Source organism: Cupressus sempervirens, chromosome 7, assembly GCF_028749045.1.
Source record: "Cupressus sempervirens isolate cs-2001-9-10 chromosome 7, ASM2874904v1, whole genome shotgun sequence".
Classification (NCBI taxonomy): Eukaryota; Viridiplantae; Streptophyta; class Pinopsida; order Cupressales; family Cupressaceae; genus Cupressus; species Cupressus sempervirens.
Genome location: NC_143124.1, coordinates 94,493,642 through 94,512,740, shown reverse-complemented (window position 1 = coordinate 94,512,740; position 19,099 = coordinate 94,493,642). Strand labels below are relative to the sequence as shown.

General features: G+C 36.0%; 1 pseudogene across 1 annotated transcript in view; it reads left to right on the top strand.

Moving 5' to 3' along the window:
* The window catches only part of LOC149545651 (uncharacterized), a 73,723-nt pseudogene that overhangs the window by 50,994 nt on the left and 3,630 nt on the right, over positions 1-19,099 (top strand). The window lies entirely within an intron of this gene.

Sequence of the window (19,099 nt, the reverse complement as noted above, 5' to 3'; positions counted from 1 at the left end):
CCTGAGTCTATCAAACAAAGTTCTAATGAAGATTCTAACAAGGCAAAAGAAAACAACAAGGGGAAAGGAAAGGGAAAAGCTCTTGTTGCAGTTGCTTCCTCACCATCCACTTGGGTTCTTGATTCGGGTGCTTCGCACCACATGGCTTCATCTAAGGAAGAACTTGCATCCTTGGAGCCATGTACTATGCCTTCTATTTTGATGGGTGATGACACTCCTATTGAGGTGTGTGGGAGAGGGTCTGTTGATGTGCGGGATGGCACATTCCATGATGTGCTTTGTGTACCCTCATTATCAACTAATCTCCTATCAATATACCAAATCACTCACATAGGTTTAGGCAAGCGGGTTGAGTTCACTCCTGATTTAGTGGAGATACGTGAGTTGCATAGTGATTCTGTAGTTGCGGTTGGGAGAGCAGATCATCAGTCACGGCTCTATCTATTTTCTCACTTTGTTCCTGATCCTCCTTCATCTATTTTGCTCACTCAATTTAATGATGTGAGTAAATTATGGCATGAGTGGTTTGGCCATCTTAACTTCCGCTATTTGCATCAGCTCAACCAGCAGAGCATGGTCATAGGGTTGCCTTTGGTTCAATTCTCAGGAGGTGTTTGCCAAGGTTGCATTCTTGGTAAGCATCCTAAGGAAAAGTTTGACAAAAGTAAGGCATGGAGAGCTTCACAGATACTAGAGTTAGTTCACAATGATTTGGTTAGTCCATTTCAACATCCTTCTTTCAGCAGGGCCCGATATGTCCTCACATTCATTGATGACCTTTCTCGATATACATGGGTGTACTTTCCCAAACAAAAATCAGAGGTATTTGATCATTTTCAAGATTTCAAAAATTTTGTAGAAAAGCAATCTGGGAAAGCCATCAAGGTTTTGCGCACAGACAATGGTGGTGAGTATGTCAACCATCGGTTTGAAAGATTTTGCACTTCAGAGGGGATTGATTTACAACATTCAGTTCCATACAATCCTCAGCAAAATGGTGTTGCAGAACGGAAGAATAGATCCTTGAAGGAAATGGAAAACTATATGATTCACTCTAGATCTCTTGCACCACAATATTGGGCAGAAGCCACTAACTGTGCTTGTTATATCCAAAACCGTGTTCCTCACTGAGCCTTGAAGGGAGTTACTCCTTTTGAAGCATGGAGCGGTCGAAAATCATCAGTTAAGACCTTTCAAGTTTTTGTCTCCCCTACATGGGCCCACATTCCTACAAAGAAACGTAAGGCCTTGGATCTCCAAAGCAGACCTTGCATATTTGTAGGTTATCCTGATGGTGTGAAGGTTTACCGGTTGCTCCACCCTACTACACATGAGTTATTCATTGAGAGGAGTGTTTAGTTTGAGGAGGGATCTTCAAGCTCACTTTCTATCACTTCTCCAACTCCTTCTACCTTGACATTAGAGTCACTTGGAATACATGACAGATCTTCAGATGAGTTAGATTCACCTAAACAGTCTTCTACCTCTACTTCTAATGCAGAAAGTGATTTAGAGAACTCACCTCCTTCCTCTCCTAGTCATCATTCAGAGGTTAATGATTCCCCTCCAGATTCTCCATCTTCTTGCCCACTTTGGGCTAGACAAACCTTGCAGTCTGCAGGTGATTGGGTTGGGGATCCATCACACACCAGGCGAACTCGTTCACAATTCTAGGATGCTCCACATGTCTTCATTGCTACTGCCTCAGATCCATAGTCCTTTCATGAGGCTTTTGGTATTTCTGAGTGGGATATAGCTATGCAGGAAGAGTATAGTTCCTTGATGAGGAACCACACTTCGGATCTTGTCCCTCTACCTAAAGGAAGAAAACTTGTTTGATGTAAGTGGATCTATCGGACAAAATTTTTAGCAGATGGGTCAGTTGACAAACACAAGGCTCGCTTGGTCGCCAAAGGATTCTCCCAGGTTCCTGGGATTGACTACTCTGAGACTTTTGCGCCAGTTGCCCGAATGAATTCCATTCAAATTATTCTTGCCATTGCTACAACTAATCATTGGGAAGTACATCAGATGGATGTGAAGAGTGTTTTTCTTCATGGTGACCTTCATGAGGAGATCTACATGGAGCAGCCATAGGGCTTCCTTCAGGATTCTTCACTTGTGTGTTATCTTCGAAAGTCTCTCTATGGCCTCAAACAAGCTCCTTAGGCCTGGTATGCCAAGATGGACTCCTTCCTTCTATCAATTGGGTTCACTTGGTGCCATTCTGATCCTAATGTGTACATTTTGCAACAAGGTGATTCACTTCTAGTTTTGGTTTTGTATGTTGATGACTTGCTGATCACAGGAAGTTCTTCACCCACCATTAAGGCTGTCAAAGTGGCCCTTCAGGATAGTTTTTTGATGACTGACTTGGGCTTGTTGTATTACTTTCTCGAGATTGAGATCCTTTAGTCTCCTTCTGGGATCACCATCACACAATCCAAGTATGCTCTAGATTTACTCTCAAGGTTTCATATGGCTAACTATAAGCCTGATTCGACTCCCTTCCTTTCTGAAGTCAAACTTGAGGCTCAATGTTCTTCTCCACTTGTTGATGGCACTTTGTACCGCCAACTTGTTGGGAGTCTCATTTATTTGACTCATATGAGACCTAACATCTCCTATGCTGTAGGCATAGTCTCTCGATTCATGCAGGAGCCCCATGAGTTACACTAGAAAGCAACCAAGCGAATCCTTCACTACTTTCAGGGTTCTCATAGTTGTGGGATTCACTACGCAGTAGGTATTGAGCTTGATTTGGTGGGCTACACAGATTCAGATTGGTCAGGTGATTTTGAGGATCGCAAGTCTACTTTAGGTTATAGCTTCTCACTTGGGTCAGGTCCTGTTTGTTGGTCGAGCAAAAAGCAGTCTGCTATTGCTCTGTCTTCTACTGAGGCTGAGTATCAGGGGGCTGTAAATTCTGCCACTGAGGCCATTTGGATTCAACATCTTCTCACTGAGTTTGGTATCCAGATCAGATGGCCATCAGTCATATTTTGTGACAACCAGAGTGTCATTCAGATCTCACGGAATCCAATTCATCATCAACGGACCAAACACATAGAGGTCCACATGCACTACATCCGGGAGCTCATCCATGGTCATGTCATTGACCTTCGCTATTGTCTGACTTCTGAGCAAGTTGCTGATATCTTCACCAAACCTTTCACTGAGAGAAAATTCCTTCATTTGCGAGCTTTGTTGGGGGTGCGGGATGCTTCATCTTTTGGGGGGGCCTCTTCCTCTCACTCGGAGTCCTGACTTTTTGTGGGGGGGTCTCTTTTCTCTCTCTTTTGGGAAATCTTATCTACATGGGTACCTCATCAGGCTTGACTTGTCGGGACCCATTTCTACATCCACCTAAGCTTCGCTTATGGGGGGGTGTTAGTGTAGTTTTTTATTTTTCCTATTTTGCTAGGTTTTTCCTACACTTTTTAATAATCTCGCTTAGGTTAATAAAGCATGTCTTATTAGGTGAATTGTTGTGAGGTGTCACCTTCCTACATGTGAGCATCCATTAGCTATCTTGGGAAGATACTTTTCTATCTTTAGTCCGATAGATGGTTGCTCCTCATTGGTTGGTGTTGCCACCTCCTCCCTCTTCCTAGCCTATATAAGCATGCTACCTGGCTTGTATTTGTATCTCTTGGTTTTGCATCTTCTTAATGCTATTTTCCTTCTAGCATTTGCATTACTCTCTTGGAGACTAACTCTATGATGCTATTTTGATTTTGTATCATTTGCATTCATAGTTTAGATATTTACTCTTTGCACTAGTTTTCTGGGTTATTAATCTTTTCAGATTCTAACATCCACAACCCTTAGAACTACAATGTCGACCTTGTGGAGATTAGAAACCTCATATTAATTGGTGGTTTTGACCTCAAAAATTTCAATTTCATCTGCATCACTCACATAGTTGATGGTGCCCTATGGATAAATGTACATTTGTTCCATGCTATATCAAGCAATTGTTTTTATCGAAGCCATTTAATTTGCAACCTTTTAAATCTCTACAAAGGTAAAGTTGGAGTAGGAGAATTTTTCTTCTTAAAGGTGTCCTCTGATTGTAAAGGGTCCATTCCATTATCTATTAAACTAGATATGTCTTGTTTGTTGAATAGATAATGGAATGGATGCTTTACAATCAGAGGACACCTTTGAAAAGAAAATTTTTTTTACTCCAACTTTATCTTTGCAAAGATTTAAAAGGTTGCAAATTAAATGGCTTGGATAAGAAGCAATTGCTTGATACAGCATGAAAAAAAAATTGACCAAACATTGGTGGAAATTTTGACCAATGCTTGTTAGTTTTCTACCAAGAATTGTTGAAATTTCCACCAACTAAAAAAAATTCAACCAACCATTGGTGGAAATTTCCACCAATGCTAAAAAATTTCGACCAAACATTGGTGGAAATTTTGACTAATGCCTATCAATTTTCTACCAAGCATTCGTTGAAATTTCCACCAATCAAAAAAAATTTGACGAATGGATTGGTCGAAATTTTGACCAACATTGACAAATCATGACCACCAAAAATTAAAAATTTTTGACAAATGTATTGGTCAAAATTTTGACCAACTTGTAAGTTGGTCAAAATTTCTAAGAGAAAAACTTCGACGAACAACTTGGTCAAAATTTTGACCAAAATTGGTCAAAAATTGGGTTCAAATTTACTAGTGTGACATCATGTTTCTATAATTGGAGGCTATAAACCAGGCTTTTCAACATATATAATGGCAACCATTTAGACAAAATGAAAAGTTTGAATATAAATAATTCACAAATGATGTATATATAGTAATATTAAATTAATTTCTATAAATATAGTTGGGATACAGATATATCGTGAAATTGGAGAGCATTGTAAGGTTTTTGGTAAAATTTAGCATTGTGACTATATTTGATTACAATAATATGTGCTTGCATAGATAAAGATGAAGGAAATGGCAATTGACATGATAGTATTAATGGTGGGAATTCCAATAGTGACTATCTCATTACACAACATGAGTAAAGATGAAGAAAAATGTATGACTAAAAATCTATCAGTAAAACTTTTTTAATTTTTTTGACTTGTTAATGCTTTATAGTTGATGATAGGAAGTACCGAGAAGGTTACATATGTGAGTTCTATGACACTTATCTAATAGAAATAATGGATGTGACCTTTGCATGTAGTTTGTGCAAGTCTTAGTGTTATTCGATATTCATGCACCTTTAATGTGCATGCTTTCATGCAAACAATTCATCAATGCTACAAATGAAGATATGTTTCATTTTTCTATAACTGGTAGATTTGTCCATAAATTATCACTTTAACCCTAACTATATCGAGTAAAATTAAAATAATTCAAAAAAAAACTTGGAAATATTTTTTTATCCAATGAAAGCTTGCACCCTCTACCCAATTTTTTTTTATTAAGATGAGAAGGAGGGAGCTTTAAACATAGAAACAAAAGACCACCCTTTTCCCAAGATTTGTTATTAAATAATCAACATGACCTTTGCGAGTGCTAGTGTTATTTGATATTATGCACCTTTAATTTATATGCTTTCATGCAAACAATTCATCAATGCTATAGATGAAGATATGTTTCATTTTTCTATAACTACTAGATTTGTCCAAAAAAATCACCTTAATCCTAACTCTATAGAGTAAAATTAAAATAATTCAAAAAATTTACTTAGAAATATTTATTTATCCAATGCAAGCTTGCACCCTCTACCTAACATTTTTTTATCACATACACTATCCATCTCTATACTACTAATATTATCGAACACTTAGACAATTTTCTAACTCTGATTATATAAATGAAATACTGAGTATATGTTTCCATAAATGACAACACTTAGACATCTATCTAGCCATATTTCCAACAAGTAATCCCATAAAGAAAGGTACCTTCCTCAAACTATTGGCTCACCTCCAAGGGGAGAGTTCATGAAGGGTGCTTCCCTTAATACCACAAACACATAGTAAAAAAAAAAGAAACAACAATAATTTGTGAGAACAAAATATAGCCTTTCTATTATTGCCACAAATGCAGAATTATAGAATTCAGGATTACAATATGCTAACCCACACATGGGCCTTCATTAAAAAAATTTGCAAGACAAAATTGTGAACTAACACCTAGAACTATCCTATACAATCCTACAAGCCTTTCTTAAATTGGCAATTTTATCCTGTTCAGGAAGGTTCTAGAAATTAACCATTGAGACTGAAAAATCCCAAATTACAAAAATTATATTTATTACATTAAAGTCAGCTCAAAGAATTACAAACTTTATTTTATGACCATGAGTAAGGTAACCAAACGTCTAGAGATCATAACTCACAAATCGTAGCTATGATTGACTATTATAACCCCTTTTTGGAAAGGGTAGATCTTGAACTATAGTAGCTAAGACATAAATCCCCACTTAGCTGAGATTTGACCCCATTTTGGAGCATCTAAAGCCTTCAAAACTAAGTTCAAAGATATTTCTTCAAGATTTTCCACTAAAAATCTACAATAACTTCTTTGATATGGAAGTTGGAGCTATGAGCTTTTTATGGTAGGCTTATAATCCTGAAATGAACCTTCCTGAAAAAAATTAGAATAGTCCAAGCTTGTATGAAAAAATTACTAAAAATAGCAAGTTCCCAAAAATAGTAAACCCCATGTCTACTAGTGCTTATTAAAATAGAAAATCTTGAAACTAAAAGGATACAAGTTGAAAGTAAAAATATTTTTCAATGATGCAAGATTTCCCTCACACCTAGGATGCTCCTACATTAGACACTTGAGGTAGTATAAGATGTGACTCTATCATGTCTCAGATGTTCAAAGGAAAACCAAGGCAGTCAACCTCATCCCTTGCTAGCAATGATGAATCTTCAACTACTCTACCTTTCCATTTGACTAGGTACTCTTCATAGATTATGTTCCTTGTATTTCTAGTAGTATGACTATCCAATATCTCCTCAATATCCTTTGTAGCTGAAGTACCTGCTAGAATGCCCCACTAATATCCTACAACAACATCTTCGTTACCTCCATCATAAAACTATGTCAAATATGAAATGTTAAATATTGGCAAAATATTCAGTTCGGTAGGCAACTCTACTCCATAGGCATTTCCAGAATCATTCCTTTTTACTATTTGTATGGTCTAAACTTCTTCATTTTGAGCTTATTATATGTACCCACTAGAAAATGCTCCTTCTACAAATGAACCATGAATTCGTCCCCAATTTGAAATTCCTTATACATCCTTTTCACATATGCCTTAGCTTTGTGCTATGTATTCATCTTTATAATATTTTTCCTCGCCTCTTCATGGATGTTCTTTAGATGTTCAACAAATTCTTCTACTTCAGCAGTACTTATCTCTCCTTTATCCAACTATCGTAGTTCAGAACCATTCTTGGGACTACTCCAATATACAATCTAGAATGTTGATTTACCAGTACTCCTATTGACAGAACTATTATATGCAAATTCTTCATATTGTAAAATCATATCCCATCCTTTTGGTTTGTCTCCAACAAAACATATGAGCAAATTTCCCAAACTTCTATTCACAACTTCCATCTATTCATCAGTTTGTGGATGATGCAATGAACTAAACTTCAAATCTGCCTTTAACTTCTTCAATAATGTATGCCAAAAATACCCAATGAACTTGGTATCTTGATCTAAAACTATACTCTTTGGCAGATCATGTAGTCTCGCCACTTCTCTAAAAAATAACTCTACCACATGAACAACATCACTAGTCTTCTTGCAAGGAATGAAATATGTCATCATTTAAAACTTGTCAACCACCACAAAAATAGAATCATACCCACACTTTTTCCTTAGCAATCCAAGAATAAAATTGATTTTGACATCTACTAAGAGCATCTGTAACTCTATTAGAATTTCCACTCTTGTGTTTCAAAATAAATGTATAACCCTACAAAAAGTCAACCAACTTCAAATGCCTCTAGTTTAATTTTTCTTGACTATTCAAATATTACAAAGCTTGGTGATCCATATACAAAACAAACTCCTTAGAAGAAGATAGTGTCTCCACTTCTCAAATGCTTGAACTATAACATAAAATTCCTAATGATAAATAGAATATTTTCTTTTTGCATCATTCAACTTCTCACTAAAATAAACAATAGGTTTACCTTTTTGGCTCAAAATAGCTCCTATTGCATTACCACTAGCATCACAATCTACTTGAAACACCTTGTTAAAATTAGGAAGTACTAAAATAGGTTGCTTAATAACTTTCTATCTCAACAAATTAAAACTCTGATCTACTCTTATAGTCCACTTAAATTCTTTGCTATCCCCTCTTATTGTTTTAGTCAAGGGTCCACAAATACTACTAAAACCTCTTATGAGTTTTCTGTAAAAACTAGCCAATCCATTCAAAAAGATTTTATCTCTATTGTACTTCTTTGAGTAGGCCATTCAAGGATAGCTCACACTTTCTCAGGGTCCATTTTTTAGACCCTTTTTTGATACTAGCAATCCCAAGTACACCAACTCCTTCTTTAGAAAACTACACTTTTACAGATTTATCGCCAACTTCTCTTGTCTCAACTTTCCAAACACCTTTTTGAATATGCATCAAATTCTCCTCCAATGTCTTACTAAAGATCAAAATATTATCTAGGTAAACAATGACAAACTTACCCAGAAACTCCTTCGGTACCCCATTCATGAGCCTCATGAAAGTGATTGGTGCATTGATTAGCCCAAAAGGCATGAATAACCACTCATACAGTCCTTCCCTTTTTTTGAAAGTAATCTTCCATTCATCTCTTTCTTTGATGTGAATTTGATGGTACCCACTCTTCATATCTATCTTCATGAAATACTCATCCCCATTCAAACAGTCCATAATATCATCCATCCTTGGCAATAGAATTCTATACTTGATTGTAATCTTGTTAATAGCATGAGAATTTGTGCACATCCTCCATTTGTCTTTGGTGCTAATACTACTAGTACATCACATGCACTTAGACTCTCTCAAATCAACCCTTTCTATAACAACTCATGAGCTTGTATGTTCAACTCCTCACTTTATGCTGGTGTCATTCTATGTGCTTCCTTGTTTGGTAAAGGAGCTCCTAGAACCAAATCCATCTAGTGATTGATATTCCTCATTGGGGGAAATCCATCAAGTACATTATCTAGCACAATGCCATAAAACTCTCCCAATATATCTACAACTTCTGTAGGTACCTCCTCTGCTTCTTCTTTACTATCTTTTGGAATTATAGCAAAACAAACGTGTTCATGCTTTATACCTTTGAGAAGTTCCTTTTCATCAATAAAAGATATTTTTGCAACACTACATACATGTTCTTCTTTCTCCTTCAACAACTTCAACTTATGTTTCACTCTATCCTTGGTTAGAGTGTAGGTATTTTCTTTCCCATTGTGTACAACATACTAGTCAAACTACCATGGCCTACCCAGTAACATATGACATATGTCCATAGGTATGATATCACATACTACCTCATCTTACTAACTTCTAATTTTGAACTTCACTGAGCATTGTTCATTGACCATGACCTTATGGTCATCTTGCACTCAGGCAATATGGTATGGATGTAGGTATTTCTATATTTTCAGCTTCAACTTGGTGACCATCATTTTTGACACCAGATTGCCAATACTTCCACCATTAATGATCACATCACAACACTTATCTTCACATTTACACCTTGTGTGAAACAAGCCTCTCCTTTGATCTAGTTCATTCTCCCCACTCAATAGGATTCTTTTGTTAACTAGGACTTCTCTTCTTTTAGCATCTTTAGAATCTGATGATCCGGCATCTTCATCAACATGTGCAACTCTGGCCTAGCCTTTGATTCTTCGATCTATCCTTCCTTTCCGTTGGGAACATTCAAATGCTCTATGCCCTTCTTCTCCACAGTGAAAACATTTCCCACATAAGCCTCCTCTTCTAGATCCTTGTGCTCTACCTCTTCCTCTTTGATCTCTATTGTTCTAATCACGAAAATGATTGGAATTTTTTCCCCTCTAGTTCTGACTCCTACTTCTAGCCTCATCCTTGTTTTTTTATCATCATTTCAGCTAGCATAAGATCATCTGCCAAATCTTCCATCGCGACCTATTCCACGATTCTTGTTGTCAAACTTCTTGCTCAGTTTCTCCTCAACTTTTAGGGAAAATCGGTATGCCTCCTTAATACTTGTTATTCAAACTAGACTTAGCTCATGTTGAATACTTGGCCTTAACCCATTAAGACAATGAGCCACTTTCTCCTTATTAGCTTCTACATGGCCAATTCTGATGAGAACTTGATAGAACTCCTTAGTATACTCTTGAATAGATCTTCCTGCCTAATTCAACCCTTGTATTTTCTTTAGTAGATCAAGCTCATAATCTACAAGAATAAACTATCTCTTTAGTTTAGCTATCATTCAATCCCATTTGGTTATTTTATCCTTTCCTCTTCTATTTCTCTCCAACTAGACTTCTTGCCACCAAATGTTTGCGTGACCCTTCAATTTTGCCTTCATAAACTTGATCCTATCAAGATCCTCAATATCCTCATACTCAAAGTACTCCTCCAATTTATTGATCCAATCTATTAGATCCTCTAGGTTAAGATTTCTCAAAAATGTGGGAACCTCAAACTAGGTCTTTTTCCAATCTTGGAGATGGCCTTAAAAAGCCTCTCTTCCTCTGGATTTAGAACTACCTCTACTTTGGCATTTTCTTCTACTTTGTCCTCACCCTTGCTTTTATCTATTACGATAAGATTTTTTCTCTACACATTTGTTCTTCTAATGCTTGCATTGATCTTTGGAGGTCTCTAAAACCCTTAGGTGTAACACCTATAGCTCTTCTGTTGTGCTCTCTTCATAGAGGTATTTTCATGCTTCATCTAAAACCTTATAACAAATGGCCTCGCAATCGGTAATATGTCTACATACTCAGCCCAAACCATAGTCCTTGTGCAAACTACCTTATAGTCAACAATCTGTCCACAAACTCAAGAACTCTAGCTCTAATACTACTTGATGGAGGGTGCTCCCCTTAATACCACAAACACATAACAGAAAGAAAAGAAACAACAAAAATTTGCAAGAACAAAATATGGGCTTTCTATTATCATGGAAAATGTGGAATTACAAAATTTAGGATTACAAATTGCTAACCCACATGGGTGTCTTCATTACGAAAGTCTGCAAGACAAAACTATGAACTAACATTGAGAGTTATCCAGAACTATCCTAAACAATCCTATAGGCCTTTCTTAAATAGGCAATTTTATGTCACCCAGGAAGGTCCTAGAAATTAACCATTGAGGCCAACAAACCCCAAATTACATAAATTATATTTATTACATTAGAGTTAGCTCAAAGAATTACAAACTTTATTTTATGACCATGAGTAAGGTAACCAAACTTCTAGAGATCATAACTCACAAATCGTAGCTCCGATTGACTATTATAACTACTTTTCAAAAAGCGTAGGTCCTAAAATACAATGCCTAAGATGCAAAGTGCCACCTAGCTGAGATTTGAGACCATTCCAAAGCCTCTAAAACTTTCAAAAATGAGTTCAAAGATATTTCTACAAAATTTTCCACTAAAAATCTACAATAACTTCTTCGATATGGAAGATGGAACCTTGAGCATTTTATGGTAGGCTTATAATTTTGAAACAAACCTTCTTGATAAATATCAAAACATTTCAAGCTCATATGAAAAACTTACTAAAAATAGCAAGTTCCCAAGAATAGTAACCCCTTGTCTACTAGTTCTTATTAAAATAGAAAAGCTTGAAACTAAAAAGAGACAAGCTTAAAGTAAAAATATTTTTAGGTTATGCAAGATTGCCCTCACACCCAGGATGCTCCTGCATCAAGAGTTGTGGCTAACTTGATACCCTTCTCCATCATTGACATAAACTTTCTTCCAAAAACCTCTGCTACAATGATGAATAAGAAGGGGAAAGGGAATCCCCTTGTCTCAACCCCCTAGTAGAATTAAAGAATTCCCCCTAGTAATTAATTATTTATCTCACTTTATCTAAAATTTTATCTTTGTAACTTTGTAATATAGCCTTCAATTTTTTTATGTTTGAGTAACTCATATTCATTTATTCAAATGGATAAGAAGCAACTAGGAACTTCCTGACATCATGTTGTTATGATTGGAGGCTATAAAACAGGGCTTTTCAACATATATAATGGCAACCATTTAGAAAAAATGAAAAGTTTGAATATAAATAATTCACAAATGATGTATATATAGTAATATTAAATTACTTTCTATAAAGTAGTTAAGATACAGATATATTTTGAAATTGGAGAGCATTGTGTAGATTATGGTGATTGATCAAGAAAGTATTGTACATACTTTATAACCCTAAAGTAGTTTAATACTTGTATAAAAGGGTTTAGGGTTGGGTATTTTTTCATTATGTTGTGATGCGAAATTGGTTCTTGCGGCGATATTGAGCTGTAAGGGATTACGAATTGTAATCAGGTTGTAATCACTAGATTGTAATAAGATCATACTTGTTGTTTGGTGGACATAGCCCAGGGATTGGGTGAACCACATTAAATCTTGGTGCCTTGTGTTCATTTCTATGTGATCTATTATTTTCTATTATTGGTTATATTTGCATGTAATTTTTATTTCTGTCCATGGTTTATCCTAACAAATGGTATCAGAGTGAGGTTGTCTTTCAGTTATCCTCTACAGGAAAGTCTCACAGTTAAGTGGGAGTCTCACGATTGAGTGGGAATGATGGTAGATGAGGGTAAGCTGAGGGTTGACAGGTTTAATGGGCAAAACTTCCAGTTATGGAAGATGCAAATGGAAGACTATCTATATCAGAAGGATTTATGGAAGCCGTTGGAAGGCAAAACCAAGAATCAGGGAACTATGTCAGAGGCTAAATGGGATCTTTTGGACAGAAAGGCACTAGAAAGCATTCAGTTATGCTTGGCACCATCAGTGGCATTTAATATTACAAAAGCAAAGACAACAGAAGATTTGATGAAAACCCTAGCGACACTATATGAAAAGCCCTCCGCTTCAAACAAGGTATTTCTCATGAAGCATTTATTTAATATGAAAATGGCAGAAGGTGGATCTATTGCAGATCATTTAAATGAGTTTAATACTATTACTAGTCAGTTATCTTCTGTGGGTATCAATTTTGATGAAGAAATTAGGGCACTCTTGATTTTGTGTTCTTTGCCTGAAAGCTGGAATGGCTTGGTAATGGTGGTGAGTAATTCTGTTCCTAGATCTAGTACCCTAAAATATGATGATGTCATCAGTGTTGTTTTGAGTGAGGAAACTCGTAGGAAATCCTCAGGTGGATCTACATCAAGAAGTGCTTTGAATGCACAAAGCAGGGGTAGAATGACTGAAAGAGGAAGTAACTGTGGAAATTGTGGGAAATCAAGAGGAAAGTCAAAGGGGAGGAGGTCTCAATTGAGAGGACCAAATGATTGCTGGTACTATGGGAAACCAGGGCACAAAAAGAAAGATTGCTGGAATCGAAAGAACAATGAAGGAGATAAATCAGATGGAGACAAGGAGGCAAATGTGGTAAGTAACAAATCTGAAGAGGATGCTTATCTTCTGTCTTTAGAGAGTGTTGATGATTCATGGGTTTTAGATTCTGGTGCTTCATTTCATGCTACACCTCATAGACGTTATTTCATTGATTATGTCCAAGGGGATTTTGGGCTTGTTTATTTGGGGGATAATGAACCCTGTCAGATTGTTGGAAAGGGAAAAATTAAGATTAAGTTGCAGAATGGGAATCATTGGCTACTACATGAGGTAAGACATGTTCCAAGGTTGAGTAGAAATTTAATTTCAGTCGGGCAACTCGATGATGAGGGTTGTGTAGTTACTTTTAATGATAAAAATTGGAAGGTTTCAAAAGGTTCCCTTGTAGTAGCAAAAGGTGTTAAAGTAGGCACCTTATATCTTTGTACAGGTCATATTGTTCCTACTACTTTGATTGTTTTAGAGAAAAATTAATGTTCAGGAACAATTGCTGCAGTTGAGCAAGGAGAACAAATAGTTGTTGTAGATTCTGATACAGCGTTGTGGCACAATAGACTTGGGCACATGAGTGAGAAAGGTATAAAAGTACTTCATTCAAAGAAAGTTTTACCAGGTCTGAAATGTGTTAATATTGATTTCTGTGAAAGTTATGTGTATGGAAAACAAAAGAGAGTGAGTTTTGTAAAGATTGGGAAGGAAAACAAAAAGGAGAAATTAGAGCTTGTGCATATAGATGTATGGGGACTAGCTCAGGTATCTTCCCTTGGTGGCTCTCATTATTATGTTACATTTATTGATGATGCAACTAGAAAAGTATTGGTTTATTTCCTTAGACAGAAATCTGATGTATTTCAAACTTTTAAGAAATGGAAATGCTTGGTTGAAAATGAGACTGGTAAGAAATTAAAATGTCTTAGATCTGATAATGGTGGTGAGTATTGTAATGATGAATTTGAAGATTATTGCTCCACTGATGGTATTCGTAGATACAAAACTATTCCAAGGACTCCACAAGAAAATGGAGTGGCTAAACGCATGAACATGACTATAATGGAGTGCGCAAGGAGCATGAGGTTGCATGCTAGGTTGCCCTTACACATGTGGGCGGAGGCTGTCAATACTGTAGTATATTTGATTAATAGAGGTCCCTCTACTCCTTCGGGCTGTGGTATTCCAGAGGAAGCATGGACTAGTAAGAAGGTGAGTTATTCTTTTCTCAAGACCTTCAGTTGTGAAGCTTTTACTCATATAGACTCTAAAAATAGAACCAAGATAGAAGTTAAATCAAAGAAATGTGTCTTTGTTGTATATGGCATCAATGAATTTGGTTATAGGCTTTAGGATTTTGAAAATCTTAAAATTGTTAGAAGTCAGGATGTCATATTCAATGAGAAAGTGTTGTACAAAGATCTATTGCAGCAACATGAGAAGAAAAAAGATGATTATGTAGTGTTGGATGATACTCCAAAAGCTGATGTTCCAGCCATTCCTCATGATGTGCAACAACTGCAACAACAAATACCACACACACCAGTGAATGTTAGATGGTCAATGAGGCAAATTAGACCTCCACAAAGGTTTTCTCCCTCTTTGTATTCTATTTTACTTACTGATGCTAGTGAACCTGAAAGTTATGATGAAGTTGTGCAGGTGGATACTAAGATTCAATGGGAGTCTGCAATGAAAGATGAAATGGACTCTTTGCTACAGAATAAGACATGGGATCTATGCAAGTTGCCTGCAGGTAAAAAGGCTTTATAGAATAAGTGGGTTTACAGGTTGAAAGAAGAGGAAGGAGGTAAGAAAAGATTTAAGGCCAGGTTAGTTGTAAAAGGATTTGCACATAAAAAGGGAATTGATTTTGATGAGATATTTTCTCTTGTTGTTCAAATGACTTCTATCTATATTGTTTTAAGTCTTGTGGCTACTGAAGATTTGCATTTAGAGCAGTTGGATGTTAAAACAACCTTTCTTCATGGTGATTTGGATGAAGAAATATATATGGCCCAGCCATGGGGATTTGAGGTCAAAGGTAAGGAGAACTTAGTGTGCAAATTGAAGAAAAGTTTATATGGCTTGAAGCAAGCACCTTGGCAATGGTATTTGAAATTTGATAGGTTTATGCATGAGCATGGCTATAACAGGTGTCATTCAGATTATTGTGTTTATTTTAAGAGGTTGGATGATGATAACTACATTATTTTATGTTTATATGTTGATGATATGCTTGTAGCTGGGTTTAACATGAATCATATTAAGGGGCTAAAATGCCAGTTAGCACATGCATTTGCTATGAAGGATTTTGGGGCAGCAAAAAAAATCCTTGGTATGAAGATTTGCAGAGATAGGAAGAATAGAACATTGACGCTATCTCAAGCTGATCATGTTGAGAAGGTGTTGCAACGTTTCTCTATGGAGAATGCTAAAGCTGTCAGCACACCTTTACCTGGTCATTTGAAATTGACTAAGGAGATGTGTCCCAAGACACAGGAAGAGGAGGATAAGATGTCCAAGGTACCCTATGCTTCAGCTGTAGGAAGCTTGATGTATGCTATGGTATGCACTAGGCTAGATATTACACATGCAGTGGGAGTCGTTAGCAGGTATATGAGTCATCCAGGATTTGAGCATCAGAATGCTGTCAAGTGGATTCTTCAATATTTCAGAGGAACATCCAATAAGTGTTTACATTTTGGGGGCTCTACTACTGATTTAAAGGGCTATGTTGACTCAGATTTGGCAGGAGATATTGATACCAGGCGGAGTACTACAGGTTATATCTTTACTGTTGGTGGGGCAGTTGTGAGCTGGGTTTCTAGGTTACAAAAGATTAATGCTCTATCCACTACAGAGGTAGAGTATGTTGCTACTACAGAGGAAGCCAAGGAGATGATATGGCTTCAGTTCTTCTTGGAAGAATTGGGACATCCTCAAAAGGACAATTATTTGTTCACAGATAGTTAGAGTGCCATTCATCTTGCTAAGAATTCAACTCTGCATTCTAACACCAAACACATACAGTTGCGGTACCATTTCATTCGGTTAGTTTTGGAGGATGGATAGTTAAAGCTAGAGAAGATACATACCAATGATAATCCAGCAGATATGTTGACAAAGGTTGTAACACAGGGGAAGCCAAACTCCTCTTCAGCTTCAGTTGGTCTTTTAGACTGAACATGCATAAAAGAACAGCAGAGTCCAGGGTGGTTAGATCCAGTGGGAGCCCCATGTGGTAGTGGTATTGGTACAGGATTAGTCTCCAAGTGGGAGATTGTTGTTTAGTGTGGAACCTAATCAGTCCCCAAGTGGGAGATTGTTAGATTATGGTGACTGATTAGGAAAGTACTGTACATACTTCATAAATAGTGGGGTTCGGGGCATCGCCCTAAAATTTTTTTTTTGGGCAATGGCTGACATGTTATAACCCTAAAGCAACTTAATACTTGTATAAAAGGGTTTAGGGTTAGGTATTCTTTCATTATGTTGTGATGCGAAATTGGTTCTTGCGGCGGTATTGAGCTATAAGGGATTATAAATTATAATCAGGTTGCAATCACTGGATTATAATAAGATCGGACTTGCTGTCTGGTGGACGTAGCCCAGGGATTGGGTGAACCACGTTAAATCTTGGTGCCTTGTGTTCATTTCTGTGTGATCTATTATTTTCTGTTATTGGTTATATTTGCATGTAGTTTTTATTTCTGTCTGTGGTTTATCCTAACACATTGTAAGTATTTTGGTAACATTTTGCATTGTGACTACATTTGATTACAATAATATGTACTTACATAGATGAAGATGAAGGAAATGGTATTGGAGGTGACAGTATTAATGGTATGAATGACAATGGTGACTATCTCATTACATGACATGAGTAAAGCTGAAGAAAAATGTATGACTAAAAATGTATCATTAAATTATTTTAATTTTTTTTTACCTGTTAAAGTTTTATAGTTGATGATGGAAAGTACTGAGAAGGTTACATATGTGAGCTCTATGACACTTCTCTAACAGAAATAATGGATATTAAATACTTGATACAACCTTTGCATGTGATTTGTGCAAGTGTCGGTGTTATTTGATATTCATACACCTTTAATTTGTATGCTTTTATATAAACAATTCATCAATGCTATAGATGAAGATATGTTTCGTTTTTCTATAACTAGTAGATTTGTCCAAAAAATATCACCTTAACCATAACTATATAGAGTAAAATTAAAATAATTAAAATATTTTATATGGAAATATTTATTTATCCAATGCAAGCTTGCACCCTCTACCTAACATTTTTTTAATTAAAATGAGAGGGAGGGAGCTTTAACATAGAAATAAAATATTGCCCTTTGCCCAAGATTTGTTATTTTAGCTCTCTATGTGCATTTGGATTACACATGGGCAAGAAGAAAAATATATACAAAATTTATAATCTTGTTGTAGTTACATCACAAATTGATGGGTCAAGTTTGGCATCTTCCTTTCTCCCTACAGTAGTGCATCTATTCTAGACATTGCATGTCAATAGAATATAGAGACCTACATTTCTTGCTCTTCACAATATCACAAGATGGATTCATTCATACGATGGTACAAGCTACTAAAGTATGACATTGATGAAGTAGAATCCTTTACAATATTTTTTCCCCTATGAATTTCATTGATTTATGAGGCCCACCATTTATTTAAATTTTACTATTTTTTTCTATTGTCCTTGTTAAACATTTCTAGCGAAATAAGGGCCTAGTATTTCATTTTTCCTTTAGCAAATATTATGGCTTGTGACTTCAAATATTTTTTTCCTTTCATATTGTTTGATCACACCATCCCAACCTATTTCTTGAATATTTCATTGTGCTTGAAATAGTGCATCATGTCAATGAGGCACATTGTAAAATAACCCTAACAATAATATGTTTACTAAATCCTACTTCTAATCATTACCCAAACTCCTAATTCTAATATAAATCCTAACCTCAACCATAATAATCATCATGATCTAAACTATTACCTATCCAAAAATCATAACCGTAATCATAATTCCAAGCCTAATCCTAAGTCTTGCCATAATTGTAATTGTGATATAAACTCTAATCCTAAATTAAACTCTAATCATAATCTGAAGTCCAAATCGTAACCTATAATCCTAATCCTAATTCTAAACCTTTGACACTAATAATAATATAAATCATCATCTTAATGATAATCTTAAACTTAGTGTGATTTTAACTCTAGCTAGAAACCCTAATCCCTAATCAAAATTGTAACCTTAGGCATAATCCTAATACAATATAATTTTATTGTAATTTGAAGTCTGTCGTTTTATGCAGTGACAACTAGTGACATTCTGAAAAAATGAAAAATACGCGCCTCAATAAAGAAATCTCTAAAAATATTACATTAAATATAAGGACGCGGAAATTTATATTTTTAAAATCGATAAAACTTTGAATGAAAGGTCTTCTGATTGTTATCAGGACCGACCACTCCACTCAGTTATTAATACTATAATACCTATTGTAG